Below are 15350 nucleotides of genomic sequence, written 5' to 3'. Positions count from 1 at the left end.
TTTTTTTTTTTTTTTTGCGGTATGCGGGCCTCTCACTGTTGTGGCCTCTCCCGTTGCAGAGCACAGGCTCCAGACGCGCAGGCTCAGCGGCCATGGCTCACGGGCCCAGCCGCTCCGCGGTATGTGGGATCTTCCCGGACCAGGGTACGAACCCCTGTCCCCTGCATCGGCAGGCGGACTCTCAACCACTGCGCCACCACGGAAGCCCGGCTGTGTTATTCTTGACTGTTAACGTCAAACTACCTTCCTGACCCTCCCAGTTTTGTACGCAGCCGTATACCTTGTAATAAACTCTTTTCTGTCTAATCTAGAATGAATTCTATTTCCTGGTCATTACAAGTAGTGAGGTATTTTCCAAGCATGACCTAAAGTCCAGGAGCTTTAAAGAAGCTCTTTCTTTATGTTCATTCATTCATCAACAGATGTCTATTAAATATCTAGATATCATGGAAATGTTCGTTGTCTCTGGTTTGTTAATTCAACCTCTGGGAATTTAATTCAAGGAAATCTTGTAAACTTTGAAAGAACTCTATATGCCTGGAGATGAAATGGTATCATTATTGGAAATTAAAAACAATCTAAATATCCGACAAATATGAGAAGAGTTAATTACTGTAATACACTCAGTGGGTTTTTGTTGTTACCATGAAAAACGGCTATAACAACATATTTAAGTAAAATAAATAGGATACAAAATAATTTATATTCTAAAATTACAATAATGTAAGAAAATGAAGAACACGGGAAAAATACTACAAGATAATAAATCAACATGTGAAAAAGCACTTGTATCAGGATGCTGGTCTATTTTTCTCTATTTTGCACATTTTCTATAATGTTGTATTAATTTTATAACTTAAAATAGAGTTAAGAATCACAATTGGTTTTAAGTCCATAGAAGTGGACTTAAGGGGCATATTAGCAAAACCAGAGGTTAATATGTAATTTTTTAATTGATATATAATTGGCATATAACATTGTGTGAGTTTAAGGTGTACAATGTGTTGGTTTGATACATTTATATATTGCAAATGAGTTCCACTATAATCATATCAGATAATACTTCTATCATGTCATGTAATCATCATTTCCTTTTTGTAGTGAGAACAAATAAGATGTAGTCTGTTAACAACTTTGAAGTTTATAATGCAGTACTGTTGACTATATCTCTATGCTATAATTAGATCTGAAGGACTTATTTATCTATGAGTTGCAGTTTGTACCCTTACACAACATCTCCCCCATTCCCCCACCCCCAGGTAACCACCATTCTACACTGTTTTTTATGAGTTTGGCTTTTTGAGATTCCACATAAGAGTGAGACCATACAGTATTTGTCTTTAGCTGTCTGACTTATCTCACTTAGCATAATGCTCTTAAAGTTTATCCATGTTGTCACAAATGGCAGAATTTCCTTCTTTCTCATGGCTGAATAATATTCCATTCTCTCTCTCCCCTCTCTCTCTCTCTAAATATATGTAATTATATACATAATATATATATATCAGTTAATAACATATATTATATAAATTATGTATATAATTATATATATATATCCATCATAGTTATCCATTCATCCATTGATGGGCACTTAGGTTGTTTCCATATCTTGACTATTGTTAATACTGCTGCAATGAACGTGGGAATGCAGGTAACTCTTTGGTATCCTATTTCCATTTCCTTTGGATATATACCCAGAAGTAGAATTCCTGGATTATATGGTAGTTCCACCTTTAATTTTTTGAGGAACTTCCAAACCGTTTTCCACAGTGGCTGCATCAATTTACATTCCCGCCAGCAGTGAACTAGGGTTCCCTTTCCTCCACATCTTTGCCAAGATTTTTTATCTCTTGTCTTCTTGATAGCTGTTCCAATAGGTGTGAGGTGATATCTCACTGTGGTTTTGATTTGTATTTTCCTGATGATTCGTGATGTTGAGCATCTTTTCATGTATCAGACAGCCTTTGGTATGTCTTCTTTGGAAAAATGCCTATTCAGATCCTCTGCCCATTTTTTAACAGGATTGCTGGTTTTTTGTTATTGAGTTGCATGGGTTCTTCATATATTTTGGATATTAACCCCTTATCCAATGTATGGTTTGCAAATATTTTCTCCCATTCCATAGGTTGCCTTTTTATTAAATTCCATTTTGAAGGTTGCTCACAAAAAGGAGAAAAGGGACTCTTCTCCACCCCACCCAACTGTGACTTTCTTCTCCTAAACATTGCTGGGATCAATTCAAGAAGGATGATTTCAGGTGGAAAGTGCACTGCAACAGTTCCTTGTCTTTCTTGCCTAGATTCTAAAAATTCTTAGTGAAAAGAATTTAAACTAAGTGAAAAGAATTTAGTTTAAATTCTTTAATTTAGCTTAAATTAAAACTAAAGTGTATCCTTCATGTGTTGTTTCTGATAGACAAATTTTACGATGACTTTTTTTTAAAGGGTATTTTATTTATTTTTTGTAACTAAGCTTAGTAACTTTCCAGGGAGTGTTTTTCTTGTCATTAATTAATTATTTTCTTTATTTCTCTGAAGGCAACAACTAGAAATAAGAATTTAGCATTATTTGTCTTGATTCAGAACTGAGTCATCATTAAACTTTCCAGCGAAGAATATATTCTTTTATTTATACAAATTATTTCGAGGACTAAATCAACGTTTCACAGAAAATAATACTCAAGAGTTGACTTACAAAATTATGACCTTAGAAATTGTAACAAATTTCTTCTCTATATTTGATTGATTAATGGGAAAAAAAGATACAGAGGCTTTGAGTAAAAAGTAGGGTTAGCTTGTAAGACATTTACTGAAAGCTAGTCATATGCCAGGAAATCTAAATTCCCCAAAGGAGAAATTGTACAGGTTATATTTTCTGACCAAAATGTAATAAAAATAGAAGTTAATAACACAAGATTTAAATACAATTAAAAACCCTGAAGAAAAAAGTATTTTCCTAACAACTTAGGGATTAGAGAAGAAAATCTGAAAAGGACAATCTCAAACTATCTAGAAAACAACCATAGTAAAATCTACATACACATACACTATTTAACCAGAGTCAAATTCAAAGGAAATTCTGGAGAAAAAAAAATAATGAAAGACTTCCACAATGACAATAATTAAAGCAGAACAGTAATGGTGTAGGAATAAAATAGATATTACTGTCATACAACAACACAGAAATATATTTAAGAACATCAGAGAATTTGGCGCTTCATAATCTTACCAGAATCTAAACTATCAAATGAAATATATATGAATAAATTTTTGGCGGGCATATTATAGAGTCTTTGTTTTGTACCTACTTTACCCCTAATAACTTATTTCAGATCAATGCAACTGCCTGATGATGCCCTGGTATAAAAGACAGATGATAAATTAAGATACAACTTAGGTTCGTTTTGATATGGACCACTGAGAGAAAATGGGATACCGTGCTTGGTTAACTTCTTTGGTAGGTGTTTGTGGACCTTTCCAGACAAGGTCTCAGTAAAACTTCCAAGAATCCATCCGTTAGGTTCCTGCACTTTCCACCCCATTCACTTTCCTATTGTCCAAGGGGGCTATCTTGACAAAGGTATTTAGTCAGACAGTCAAAATATCCAGATTTCATAAATATGAATAAAGATGCAGCTTTACTTTCTGAAGCAAAGGTGGCAACAAATTTGCCCTTATATTTTCTTATATGGAATTTTATAATTTTAGCTCTAACATTTAGCTTTGTGATCCATTTTGAGTTAGTTTTTGTGTATAGCGTGTGAGTCTTTATTCTTTAATAGATGTTATTGAGAGCAGAGGGTTTTTTTATACCTAAAGGACCAAACAAACAAACAAAAAAGCTCTTTCTCTTTCTGTGATGTGATAACTTTTACAATTCTCTGCACATTCAATCAAAACATACTCATGGAGTCATTTTTGCACATGTATGTAGCAATGAACCAAACACTATATGCTAAAAGAATAAAAAGAAAAAAACAGCAGCAGTAAGTACTATACTACTATAATCCAGGACCAACCCAAATGGATTTAGGGTAAATTTATGATTGCTCCTGCAAAGAACTGGATTCCAGCAAAACTAATTTAAATCAAGTCCATCCATAGAAAGATCACTGATTAACCGGGCATGAAAATTAATTCTTGACTTAAAACACACAGACACCAACAAAACAAACAACCCCCACCCCAATCTCAAGAACCCCAAACAGCTGAATCAGCAGACATAGAGGGAATTCAACTTCTAGAACTGCATGTATTTTATATGTATTTCACATAACAGTTTCCATGTAACTTGACAAAGTTAAGCTGAAAATCCCCAAACACTTTTTAAAAATGATGACATATTCACAGTACTTAATTCATGGCTTATATTTATATTTCAATCAGCTAAGCAATATATTGTTTTTCTCAGCATCTTTCATTTATTTGCCCCTTGGTGAAGAATCTGAACCCCTCCACCATTTGCCTTATCCTCCCAGCAGTTCTGCAGCAGAGATAACCAGTCAAAAATGCAATTACTGGGCTTCCCTGGTGGCGCAGTGGTTTAGAATCTGCCTGCCAATGCAGGGGACACTGGTTCCAGCCCTGGTCCAGGAAGGTCCCACATGCCGCGGAGCAACTAAGCCCGTGCGCCACAACTACTGAGCCTGCGCACTTAGAGCCCGTGCTCTGCAACAAGAGAAGCCACCGCAATGAGAAGCCCGCGCACCACAACGAAGAGTAGCCCCCGCTCGCCGCAACTAGAGAAAGCCCGCGCGCAGCAACGAAGACCCAACGCAGCCAAAAATAAATAGATACAATTTTTTTAAAAATGCAATTATTCTCTCATTGCTTCATAATGTAGTGTCAAATTGTGGGGGGGTCATTCAAGGTCCCTCTCTGTCAATATTCACCAGGGGCAACGGCCCCCCGAGGCCTTTTTCGGGAGTGATCAGGGTCTGTCCTGCAGCCCAGAGGAAGGTTAGCAGTCTCCAGGGCCAGGTCAGCAGGCTTTCCAAAGGGTACAAACACCAAATGTGGAAAGTCCATGGCAATCAAAGGCAGGCAGAAGGTGAAGGAGTGGGTGGCAGGGAGGCCAGTGCTTCTAGTCAAGGAGCAGAGGCTTGATGACCAAACCAGTGCCCTCACTGTCCCGGTGGGCACAGGTCATCCTGGCTTCTCCCCAGCTTGCTGGGGGAGTTTTTCAGGGCAAACATCTGGGATGAGTTTATCCATGATGCACGCCACATACCTCTCCAAATCCATCAGCATCTTTCTCTTACTAAACGTTTGCTTACAGTGAAACTAGGTGATTCCTCTTCCCCTGTGCACACCGTCTGTAACACCTCTGCCCCCCATTTTCTCCACTCACATTAGTCCTACCCACCACCCAAGGCCAGCTCAAGGCTCCCTTCTGCATCCTGGCGATCTACCCTCCTCTAAATCCTGTGGCAGCAGAGGTAGGATCACTAATTTGACAGTTCACAAGGTGCCTTATGGCTTATCTGTCTCTTTATGTGCATTTTTAAAGTCTTCTCAACTATGCTGAAGGGGCAAAATTTACACCTCAACTCTCCTAGTAGCCGGCGCAGCGCCACGGTTGGCACTGGGGTGGCCAAAAACGTCTTACGGAAAAACCCAAACGAACTTTTTGGCCAACCCAATACTCAGAACTCAACGTAAGCTCATATTAATATGTATTAGCACCTACTTTAAAATAAGAATAGTAGGAATTATAAATATGGAAAAATTACTACAGATCAGGCACCTACGGTGCCTGATTTAATTCTCAAAGCAATCTTATGAGGTAGTGACATTATTCTAATTTTATAGATTATAAAGCTCAGAGAAATAATAATTTCCTGCCTGGAGAAATAATAATTTGTGCAAGCTCATGTGAGCGGAGGACTGGACTGTGCCTAGGTCTAACTCAACATTCATGTTCACAGTCAAGCCACGTGGCCTTCTGAAGACACAGGCTGATTAAGAGGTAGAATTCGGCAGCTACCCTGCTAATGCTGCTTTTACAATATCTACATGTCCAGTTCGAAGACAACTGATTTCGTGTCTGTCTTTCACACCACACTGAGGTTAGGCAGGGAATCTTGTATTTTCATCCAAGCATGTGACACCCACCACTTACTGGATACACTCAGCTGCTGGGTGATCCTGAGCAAGCAGTTTCACCTCTCTGTTGGTTTAGTTTCCTCATTTGTAAAGTAGCAATGAAAACAGTTCCTACGTCATAGGGATGAGATGACGCCTATAAAGGGCACAGCATAGTATCTGATGCATATAAAGTGGTATTAGTGATACTAATATAGCTATTATTATTATCACCGTTATCATAATCATTTTTGTTACTATATCTCCCTCTAAAACCACCAGTGGAAATAAATGTCAGTCACTTATTCACGCACCACGTACATGTTCCCAAGTCCCAAGTACTAACTGATGGTTACTTCTGCCTGTTGCATTTCTGTGTACCTCGAATGCCATTTTTCCATAGGCCAGGGACATTTTTAAAAGACTAAGCTACTGGGAAGGACATCTGTAAGTAGTGTTTCTAGGACAGAGGTTTTTTTTTTTTTTTTTTTTGGCTGTGCCATGTGACATTTGGGATCTTAGTTCCCCAACCAGGGATCGAACCTGTGCCCCCTGCAGTGGAAGCGCAGAGTCTTAACCACTGGCCAGCCAGGGAAGTCCCTAGGACAGAGCTTCTTAACCATTCTGAACAATACAGGAACTGTATCAGAATCTCCCTGAGATTTTTTCAAACTGTACCCATGACACCTCCAACTCCAGAATCCAAATCTTATCATTACCTCCTGCCCGGAAAGGGAGGTATACTTCTGGAGTTGAGGACCACCACAAAGAGAGCTGCTGTTGATGAGGGTATGTTATGCCCGTGAGCTAGCAGGTGGAAGCTAAAGAGAAAAAAAAAAGAGTTGACAACCACCGTTGCCTAGGGCAACCGATCACATTTTGCCGGATGTGGGTTTAGGGCATCCTGCTCTACCTTTTACTTCCACTCTTTTCCAGCCCCTGTTACTTTTAGGAAGAATCCAAAAAATAAGGGCGGTGGGGGGCACAGCAGAGGGGAAGAGAAAGAATAAAAAGAAAAGTAAGCAATGGCAATTTGTTTTTGTTGCTAGAGGGCTCATAAAGCATTCTGGGTGTAGGTTTAATTATGCATTAGAATCTGGTTCCAGGGACAGACCCCACAGTAAGAGAAAATGCTTTTCCTGTCTTTTTTCCTTTAGCTTACTTCATAATGCGTCTAATATCCTCCATGCAGCTGAAGGGTTAACACGGAGTTAGGATACAGTGTTTGTTCAATTACCTAGAGCTGCACTATCCAATTCAGTAGCCACTAGCCACAGGTGGCCATTGAGCCCTTGAATTGTTGCTAGTCCGAAATGAGATGTACCGTAAGTGTAAAATATGCTGGATTTGGAAAACTTAGTATGAAAAAAGAAAGAGTAAAAGAGTTCATCCACCATTTTAATACGACTTTAATGCAATTTAGTATGATTAATATTAATTCATTAAATAGTCATTTTGGATAAATATATTAAATAAAATAGATTACTAAAATTAACATCCCTTGTTTCTCTTTTACTGTTTCTAGTGTGGTTTCTTGAAAATGTAAAGTTATCTATGTGGGGACTTCCCTGGTGGTCCAATGGATAAGATTTCATGCTTCCACTGCAGGGGGCGTGGATTTGATCCCTGGTTGGGGAACTAAGATTCTGCATGCCCTGCAGCGCGGCCAAAAAATAAATAAAATAAAATAAAAATAAAGTTATCAGTGTGGCCTGCATTATGTTTGTACTGGACAGGGTAGGTCTAGAGTAGAACAGTTCCGTTATTACAAGTGCCTAAACGTTTGACTCAAAGATGGTAGGTTGTGGTGACTGTACCATATGAATGTAATCTGAATATTACTCACTAAGAGTTAAATCAGAATCTCCCCATTTCCTTTCCCACTGTACTGTATGCTCCAGCCCTGGTGAACAATTTCATACATGTGGTGCCTGGAGGAAACTCCACTGGGCCTCCTGGAAATAACTTTAGCCTTGAAAGTGCCTCTTGGTCACCCCCCTACATTGTCTTCTCTAGAATCACTCCCGTCACCATCTTATGCACATCACACCCTGGAATGTGTTTATTTGCAGGCCTGTGTCTCCCACTGGACCAGAAGCTTCTTGAGGTTTAGCACCATATCTTATTCTGTTTTACACCTTCTACTCTGGCACGTGGTTGGCCCTCAACAGGTATGTGATGAAACTGAAAACAGTTCCAATGACAGCACGTTGAACAGAGTTTCATTCAACTCGAGTGTTGGTGTGAGCACAGAAGCCCCCTCTGTGAGTCTCGAGGATGGTCCTCTGCTCTGAGGGTCAGTGCAGTGAGCTCCCTGGGCGTTTCAGCTTTTCTATTCTACACTGGTCTTAAGAGATCTGCTCACAGCATCACGCTGCATTTACCCACGTTCCCGGCCCAAGCCACTTCATCTCTGTTTGCCACGTACAATGGGGGAAATTTAATGCACCGCGTTAGTCAACAAACAGTCTTGAATTGCTAAGAAATAGTCTTGATTTGCTAAGTTATATCATTTACGGAATTTAACTAGAAGGAAGTCATTCCCCTAAAAAAATGAAACAAATAAACAAATGCTACATCCCAAACCTCATCAGTTCATTGACCCGGCTGTGAGTTTTATGTTAGCAGCAGAGATGAAAAAGTTCATTAATACTATAAATACAGCAGCCTTAGACAAATTCATTTAATCAGTCACCGAATTGAGATCACTCTGTAAATCACCTGAAAAAGATTTTGTGGTATTTTTTCTGCCACATAACTAATTTGTTCGTTCTTTTCTTTTTGAGATGAAATCCTAATAATGCACTTAATTGAAAACTGGACTTTTGCCTGTGGGAAAAACACAGTCTATTTCATGGACTATGATGTAGACAATGATATAAGTAGCATTCTACTAAGTGCTACTATTTCATAATGACACTGCCCTGATACCTATTATCACCAAAACAAATAAAATGTCAGTTACCTCCATCTCAGTAGCTACTTCCTAAAATTCACCTTCAGCTTTCCGAATATCACAACAGCATCATCTACCATTCTTCAAGAGCTACGAGTGACCCTTTACACCTGCTCCAACACGCGCGTCTACTGGAATCCAGCTGTGCAACGGTTCAAAATCCGCCTGCCTATGCAGGGGACATGGGTTCAAGCCCTGGTCCGGGAAGATCCCACATGCTGTGGAGCAACTAAGCCCGTGCACCACAACTACGGAGCCTGTGCCCTAGAGCCCGCAAGCCACAGCTAGTGAGCCCGTGCGCCACAACTACTAAAGCCTGTGAGTCTAGAGCCCGTGCTCCGGAACAAGAGAAGCCACTGCAATGAGAAGCCCGCGCACCACAATGAAGAGTAGCCCCTGCTCGCCACAACTAGAGAAAGCCTGTGCACAGTAACGAAGACCCAACGCAGCCAAGAATAAAATAAATAAATTAAAAATAAAAAGATTGCTGGTCAATCCTTTCAGCAAGTTTGTTTGTTTGTTTTAGCTCTTGGCCACCCCCATGGCATGTGGGATCTTAGTTCCCAACCAGGGATCCCCCCGACCAGGGATCAAACCCGTACCCCCTGTACTGGAAGGCAGAGTCTTAACCACTGGACTGCCGGGGAAGTCCCACTTTCAGCAAGTTTTGAAAGAAGAGTTAAAGCATCGGGATCCCAAAGATCTGGTTTTATGTCCCATTTCTTAAACTGTAATCTCAAGTAAAATTCTTAAAACTCTCTAAATTGTCATTTCTAATTTGTACAATGAGAATTAAAAACTGTATCTTCCCAAGTAGTTACTTAGGCTGAATGACTGTAGTCTTTTATATAATAAACACATAGTTATTACCAGTTGACACTTCATATGCACGTCCAAAACTCAACTTCTGATGGTCTCCCCTCTAACCTCTCCATGTTGGTTGATGATATTCCATCCTTCCTGTTGTTTGGGTCAAAAACGTTGGAGTCATCTTTGGTTCCTCTTTCTCTCACACCCCATATCCACTTTGCCAGGAAACCCTATTGGCTCTACCTTTAAAATACATGCCAATTCCCAAAGCTTCCTAATAGGCTCCTTACTCTGTCCAGCTTTTTCTCAAGCAATCAGAGTGAGCCTTTCACCTGTAAGTCAGATCACATGACTCCTCTTCTCAGAATCCTGTAATGGCCCCTCAATTTAACTCAGTGTAAAAGCCAACGTTTTCACGATGGCTTACAAGACCCTACATGATCTGCCACCTCTTCACCCCCACTCTTACCTCTCCAACTACATCTCCTATTACTCTCTCCCTGCTCACTTACCTCTAGGCCACATGGGCGTCTTGTTCCTCAAACACACCAGGCTTACCCCTGCCTTACAGCCTTGTCACTGGCCGTTCCCTCTGCCCGGAACGCTGTTCCCTCAGATAGTTAACTCCTTCAAACCTTTGCTCAGATCTTACCTTCTCAATGAGGCCAAGCCTGACCACCTTATTTAATACTGCAATTTTACTTCGTTCAACTTTGCCCTTTTTTTTTTTTTTTTTTTTTTTTGTGGTATGCGGGCCTCTCACTGCTGTGGCCTCTCCCGTTGCGGAGCACAGGCTCCGGATGCGCAGGCCCAGCGGCCATGGCTCACGGGCCCAGCCGCTCCGCGGCATATGGGATCCTCCCAGACCGGGGCACGAACCCGTATCCCCTGCATCGGCAGGCGGACTCTCAACCACTGCGCCACCAGGGAGGCCCAACTTTGCCCTTTTTAATAGGACTTTTCACTCACTAATACCTATATTATTTACTTATTTATTATGCTTACTGATGATTGTCTATATCTCCCCATTGGAATATAAACTCCACAAATGCAGAGACCTTTGCCTCTTCTGTTCACCTAGAATAATGCTTGGTAAATATTTTTTTTGAATGACTGAATTGTATTTAAAGCAGAAATCTAAGTAATATGGAGATTAGCAGTCCCTAAGTTACATATGCTTTATTACACTTAAAAGTTAGTTATCCCCTGATGAATCTTGGTCACTTCATTAATGACTAAGATACCACTACTTCCACGGTACTTACTCTTAACCACTTGTAATCCACTATGTTTTAATGCTATTTAAATTAAGTTGTCTTTATTTAATAGGGCACTCTATTTATGACCATGCTTCAAGTCAGTGGAGATGCTAATTTGTTTCCCAAGTGCCGATATACTCTAATTCCCAGTTTGACATTTCTGCAAATGCATGTACGTGCTTTCTAAATGCTTTTTAAGAAATCAGCACATTCAGAATAATGATTACCTACATCAAGAAAAAAGGGTAATTCTATTGGGAGCAAGTCAGAAGATGTATTGATAATATCTTACTTCTTAAGCTGGGTGATAGGTATCCAGATGTTGGCTTTATTATTATTTGCTGTAATTTACGTATATATCTTACACCTTCTCTTGTATGTATGAAATAATTCATAGTGAAAAAGGAAGAAAAAAAATCTAGTGTTTGCTTGTTCTACTACCACTCTTTATTTTCCCTCCAGTTTGATATGATAGTTATCTATGGATGTAAATCTTCCAGCCAGTTTGTGAGGTAAATCACAACTGCTGTGTGATTTAGCATTTATCCCCTCTCGCAGCCCACAGTCATCTCACTGATGAGTCTGTGATATGAGATCAAATCAGAAGGCTCCCCAGCAGAAACAGAAGAAAAGCTACTCACTACTTCATTGATTTAATCAATGCAGCCAGCTATCAAGAGGGACTGGAATATAATAAAGATAAAAATGAAATCACGATTGCTGCTAAAGCAGATTATTTTTTCAAAAGACATATATAAAGATAATAACTTCACAAGCGATTATAGCTTGTCTTCCCACTATTAACAAGGCACGTGCTTTGCTTGCCTACCTTCATTTCATCTTCCCTGACCCCAGAGTGTGTAGGAATCTGAGGGGTGCTCCCACAGCACATGACCTTGGTCACGTGTGGAACTGTAGCCGCCCATTTGTATCTCCCCTATTAAACCAGAACTTCACTGAGAAGAGGCCTCATCGTTTTTTCACCGTTTAAGTCCTTGTCCTTGGTACAGCACTTTGCTAAGTGCTGGTGTCATACTGGCTCAGTTCAAAGGTCAGGCCTGCTTCTCACTCCCTAGGTAAGCTTCTTAACCTCTCTGTGCTATCATTTCCTCAACCATAAAAGCTGATAATAGTATAAGCCCAGGATGTGAGGCTTAAAGAAACAACACGTCTAAATTAGTTACACGGGGTCTGGTACAAAATGTAAGCTGAATAAATATAATTATTATTTACTATTACCATTTGGTGATAAAGAGGAAACTGAATTGACAGAGAAGAAAGACAACAGCTCTTATAATATGATTCTTAGTGATTCAAGTGCATAGATGATGTTCAGGAAATGTCTGGAAATGGAGTCATGAATTCAGGCTCTAGAGTATGTGCTGAGAAGGCGTGGTGCCTTGGAGTGGTGCTACATTTCTGCCTGCTCGAGCCTAAGGGTTGGTAGCCTAAGGGTGTGGCCCGTGGCCTAACGGTTGGGCCAGCTGGGTCTCAGGGACTTATGACATATTGATGGTACAATCCAGAAGTGGAACTCATATAGCTGCACGTTTAGTAAATGTTATTTGAGTCCCAACTACGGTGCCAGGAATTTGGCTAGGTGATGGCGATGTGGTGCAATTGTAAATATCTTGGCGTGATAGACTATGAAACACAAACTTAATTTATTATAAGATTCTACACTCACGAAAAGGTATTGGGTATAAAAATAACTAAAGTAAAATTGAAGAGGATTTGAAGTAAGTGAAAATAGTCATGCTTTTTGAAAGTGGGATGGTTTGAAGAAATTCAAAGTGGCATATCAAATGCAGACACTTATGGTAATGCAGTCTATAGGTAGTTCATTCTAACAGTAATATGAAAATATCTAGAACTTCTAATTTGTTATTGAAAAAAGGCAAAAAATAGTGGGTGATTGGTATACATTCTCAGGACATGAAAATACATAAGATTTAATGGACACTACATAACCCAGTAAGTATTGCGTTTAAGATTTAAAGTAACTAAGTCATAAAGTAATCCATATTACAAAGTTATATTTCTTGAGAAGTAACACGTGAAGAATTTTGAAATCTAATATGGACCTGCCCAAGCTTGGGCATATCAACTCCCTACTGAAGTTTTTCAAAAGAATGGAAATTTGCCATCTTACATATAGGCCAAAAACTGACTGTTTTTAGAGGAACTTCTAAAAAACAAAGGCCTAGAAATATTTCAGAATCTAACAACATCTGTTATCATTGTTTTCTCCATTCTTTCTTGTTAGTGATCAGAAATTCTAACTTTGTCAGCATTCCAGATAGGACAAATTCAAAGAATTATGGCAATTCCTCAACTGCTATTTTAATGACAGACATTTGGTAGGCCAATAATCTTTATGGATAAGTTATCTCAGGTCCAGAGAGATCAAAGCAACTTAATCAACGTCACTCTTTTCTAGTTAAAGGCAGATATGGAACAGAACCCAAGTCTTTCAAATACCCAGAATAGACACAGATATTAGTAATAATGTGAAAATTACTAAGTACTAATAGTCTGAAGATGACATTAAATTTCTTTGACCTTTCACAACACATTGAGCAGACAGGAAATACCACCCGGAAGACATTACAGAAGTTTCGTAGTAGATCCTCTGTTAATTTTGCTAGCCAGCATTACTGTAAGACTGCCCATGTGCCGGCCCAGTATTTCAGTGAGGCCAGAGGGAAAATTGCCACTGGAGGTTTATTCAAAGGGACAAAGGCTCCCAAACATCCATTCAGAGGCCCTAGACTTTAAAATTAGTAGTAGCTAGTACCCTGGCCTTTATTTAAATCACATTATACCTGAGGAATAATAAACTCATGAGCTTTTTCTTTATGTTACTTCCTCCGATACTCCATTTCTTTCTATAATGATCACATTAAAAGCTATTTTTGAACCGCTTTGCCGTGAGTGGCACTAGGAAAAGACACGTTTAGCGTTCCACAATGGTCTGAACGATAAGAAATACCTTCCCAGAAGGAAAATAAGAGGTGCACTGGGCAAGGTCTTCAGGGGGACCCCTGCCCCGAGGTCCTCCTGGATTTAATGATCTCCTGCTTAGTTTGCTTCGTGCTCTAAAAGGATGCTCTCGATACTCATTTCAAGCCAAATTACAAAACTTGTGCCTGGTGTCCACATCTTTCCTCTACCTTATTTTAAAACGAAAAGGACAATAATTCGGAGGAAAAGTTATTTTTAAAAAGAAGAAACAGCCGTCTGAAAGTTTTCAAAGAGGAAACACTCTAAGACACGTCAGACTGCGATCGTCACTCAAATTCTCACACGACTTGCACTCAATGCACAGCGCCCTGAAATACCCCCTGAAATGCCCCCCGTGAAATACCCCCGGGATTCCTTCAGCGTCGGTCAGCCCGCGGCTCCCGGACCCGCTGGGCAGGCGAGGGTGAGTGTACCGGTTCCCCGTCTGACCTTGGAGCAATTTTCTGGGCAGGAAATCAGTCAAATCTGACAAATCCGAACGCGGGAAAGACGAGCCCCAGCCCCAACCCCGCGCGGATCTGGGTCAAGTGCAGGGGTCGACGGAGGGGACTCCAGGGGACCCGCTGCCCTGAAGGGCCCAGCGGGGGGCCGCGCGTTCACCCGGCCGGCGCCGCGAGCTGGGTCGGGCCTCGGACCCGACAGGCCAGACTCCTGGTCGGGTGACCGCCCGGCGGGTCCCGGTGCAGCTCCCAGGGCCCCTGGGCGGGCCGGCGGACGCCGCTTACCTCGACGGCTGCGCGGGGCTTCGCGCGCGCGGGGCTGGGCCGGGAGGGCGACGCGGCGCACTGGGCTGCGCTCCGGTTCAGGTCGGCAGCCTCGGGAGGAAGTGGTGTCAGCCCGGCCCTTCCCACGCAGCGCGCAGACGTGGAGCGCTCGGCGCGCGGCTCCGCATCGAGGTGCGAGGAGGGCTCCTGGCTGGAGACACACCCACGGATGTGGATGAAGACGCCTAAAGCTCGAGGGCTGCTTTTTTCGACTCCACGGGTTTGTGCCTCCTTTCGTCTTACCCCTCCCCCCTGCCCTCCCCCAGAAGAAAACAACTTGGTTTTAGTTCTGGGGAAAGTTGCGCCTTCCTCTCAGCCCTCCCCTACCTGCGCCGCCGGCCCTCCCCTCTCGGGAGCGACCCCCTTGGTTGTCGCCTCGATATATCATTGGCTAAGGGATTGGGGGCCGGATGGCGGTTCCACAAAAGCTCAAGAAGCCGATTTCTTTTGCAAC

At 41.3% G+C, this 15350-nt stretch overlaps 1 protein-coding gene across 1 annotated transcript in view; it reads right to left on the bottom strand.

The window, feature by feature from the left end:
- APBB1IP (amyloid beta precursor protein binding family B member 1 interacting protein) overlaps positions 1-15098 on the bottom strand; it is a 116963-nt gene extending 101865 nt beyond the window's left edge. Inside the window, exon 1 of the mRNA XM_082620058.1 lies at positions 14858-15098. The gene's annotated coding sequence lies outside the window, so the exon portion shown is untranslated. The remainder of the gene's footprint in view (positions 1-14857) is intronic.
- Positions 15099-15350: the final 252 nt, after the last annotated feature.

This window comes from Mesoplodon mirus (assembly GCF_964341445.2).
Source record: "Mesoplodon mirus genome assembly, chromosome: 4".
Lineage (NCBI taxonomy): Eukaryota > Metazoa > Chordata > Mammalia > Artiodactyla > Ziphiidae > Mesoplodon > Mesoplodon mirus.
The sequence above is the reverse complement of the archived record's forward strand: the minus strand, read 5'-3'. Positions and strand labels throughout refer to the sequence as shown.